Source organism: Callithrix jacchus, chromosome 6, assembly GCF_049354715.1.
Source record: "Callithrix jacchus isolate 240 chromosome 6, calJac240_pri, whole genome shotgun sequence".
Lineage (NCBI taxonomy): Eukaryota > Metazoa > Chordata > Mammalia > Primates > Cebidae > Callithrix > Callithrix jacchus.
Window position 1 is genome coordinate 76,613,814 of NC_133507.1, and position 3,067 is coordinate 76,616,880.

The 3,067-nt window shown below is 34.5% G+C and overlaps 1 non-coding gene across 1 annotated transcript; it reads left to right on the plus strand.

Annotated features, from left to right (window-relative positions):
• The first annotated feature begins 2,519 nt into the window (after window positions 1–2,519).
• Window positions 2,520–2,590, plus strand: LOC118155117 (small nucleolar RNA SNORD56). The gene has a single exon (XR_004745340.1). It is a non-coding gene; the product is annotated as a small nucleolar RNA SNORD56 (small nucleolar RNA).
• The last annotated feature ends 477 nt before the right edge of the window (window positions 2,591–3,067 follow it).

Sequence of the window (3,067 nt, forward strand, 5' to 3'; positions counted from 1 at the left end):
CATAACTAAATACCACAGACTGGGTAACTTAAAAAAACACAAAAATATTTTCTTACAGTTCTAGGGGCTAGAAGTCCAAGATCAAGTTTCTTGCCAATTTAGTTTCTGGTGAGGGCTCTCTTCCTGGCTTGTAGACTGCCACCTTCTCCATATGTGCTCACATGGCTTTTCCTTGGTACATGTGCAGGATAGAGAATGACACCAGAAAGACACACAGAGTGATAAGATACAGAGAGAAAAACAGGGGGAGAAAGAGAGAGAGAGAGAGAGAGAGAGAGAGAGAGAGAGAGAGAGAGAGAGAGAGAGAGAAAGAGAGAGAGAGAGAGAGAGAGAGAGAGAGAGAGAGAGAGAGAGAGAGAGAAAGAGATAGACATAGAAAGAAAGTGCACACACAGGCTCTCTGGTGTCTCTTACAATGATATTAATCCTATTGAATCAGGGCCCCACCTTTGTGACCTCATTTAACATTAATTACTTCCTTAGAGGTTCCATCTCCAAATACAGTTGCATTTAGGGTTAGGGCTTCAACATGAATTTGAGGGGATACAGACATTCAGCCCATAGCACTGCACTTGACTAAACCTACTGTGATGCTTTTGGCTGAGTCCCTGAGATAGCAAGAAGTCCTGAAAAATGTCCTGAGATACAGAAAAGCAGGAGAGGTAGAATAGGTTAACTTGTACATTCTCTCACAGTATTCTTTTAATTTGATTTTTAATGGAACCCGGAGAGGGAAAAAAAAAAAAAAAAAAACAGAAGAACTGAGTGAACTTAATATAACTTGGTGAAATATGTATTTCTTAATTACCATCATGGCAGATCAGTATATGCTGCCAGATTTGATGGTTGTGATCAAATGCTAGGCTACAGAAAATGTCTAATCTATCACCAAAACTATCTCCCCCTATGTCAGAAGGTTTATCATAACTGGAGCAATGTATAAATTTTGTTTCTAGACAGCAAAGATTTGTCTGCTTGAGGAAAAAAATAAACTGTTAGAGGAATAGAATGAAAATAGGATTCTATTCTAATAAACTAGAAAACACATAAAAATAGGTTGGCTTCAAGGTTTTCTTATTAATCCTCCATTCCACCCACTCACATTGTGGAGGCACTGTTGATAAATATAGAAAAGCAATATTCTTCACTACATACAACCAAAAAATAAAGACAGTATATTATTTTTGAACAAAGGATATGTCTTTATCCCATCAGTACCCTAAATCCGAGGTCATATACAATTCAAACATAGATGCACAAACCTCATTTACAGTTAAAATTCTGGCTTTGCAAACATTCATAAGGGAAATGGTAATTGCTCTGTAGGTCAACTGGGACATTTTTAGATTAAACTCAAGGGATATTTTCAGGTAGCAAAAGAGATAATGCATATGGGTAATTAAAGTCACCAAAAATCAACCCATATTAAAAGTACAATGGCCCTTTAAGTGGGGTGTCCTAGAACACAATGCCTTGCCATTTAAAATTTGATCATAGTGAATAATCGAAGACCTCAAATATATATCAAGAGCCTTTAAAAGGTCATTTTAAAATTTATTTTATTTTTTAGAATCTAAGGAAATAAAGTCAGGAAAAGTTTTACATAAAGCTGTTAGTTAAGTCATAATTTATAATATTACAAATTAGAAAAAAGTCTAACATTTTTGACGGTAAGAGAATGCTTCAATAAGCTGTGAAACAGAGCTAGAATATAACCAATGAAACTATAATTATGAAGAGAATTTATTATATGGTGAGGCACAGGCACTGGGTACAATCAGAGTAATACTACAGGAAAGGGCAAAAATGTAGCAAATGTTAATAGGCTTTAAATGTTATAAATAATTGTGGTTATCTTTCAGTTTTAGGATTATAGGTGTCTTTTTCCCCTTTATTATTTTCTTTGTAGTACATATTTTCTGCACAGATCATCTAATACTTCAGGAAAAAAACAAACCATATAAAATAATCATTGCTCCTATCTGACACCTTGTATCTTGTTGTTTGCTGTCTCTCAATCCTGTCTTGGTCTAGCGTTTTGGAAGCCAGAGCTAGGAGAACTCAGCTACTGATTTGGCCAGCTGCCCTCTGCTCCCCAATGCTATCCTAGCCTCTTCACCTACATTTACAGTTATTATAATAATTGTTGAGAACCTGTTATGTGCCAAGCATCTGGTTAGGTGCAATAAGAAACTCAGAGACGTATGCCATTTTACCTTTATGCTTAAAATTGGGTTTATATTTATTAGGGAGACAAGACTTATTTACTTGAAATGAAAACCAGGAAACAAAATAGCACTTAATAGGAAGGCAAGATGTCCCATAGACCAGTGGCTTTTAAATCTTTCAACATAACAATATATTTTACATTGCAATCCATACATCATGGTGTATGTATGTTTGTATGTATACCTGAAAGTAATGTCTCACAAAATATTTGTCATCACTATGTTTAATAAACTCTAATATTTTCTATTTATCCCTATATTCCTATTCTGCATTATTACATTTAAAATACACTATCAGGATGACAATATTTTTTGTCAGCAGCAGCTCACCTAATAAGTGCTGATGTTTTGGGTCTGAGTGAAGAAAAGAAAAAAGAAGAAAAATATATGCTAATCACAATCCACTAGATTGATTCCATGATCTATTACTGGGTTCTAATCCAGTTTGAAAAACACACCTATAGGCAAAAATTCCAAAAAATGCTTTAAAAAATTAGTGTAGTTCCTGTAAATTACTGGGAAAATCTGAGTTTGAAAGTGGCATTCAAAATAGTGATAGTGTCCACATAAGAAAGATAAACCAAGAGAATTAATCTGATAGATGCCCCTGAAGTTTAGAGCTGCTGCTTATCTTGAGGAACATCCAAATAAGTAGAAGTATACTTCAGTAGTTAAGAGTGTAATCTTTAGAGTTAGACTGACATGGGTTCAAGTCCAAGCCTTCCTAGATTACTTATTTTCTCTCTATATTTTTCCAGTATAAAATAAAGATGACTAGTCCAATCTTTTAAGAAAATTTATAGAATTAGCCAAAATTAGTTGTGCCTGATATGTAGGAA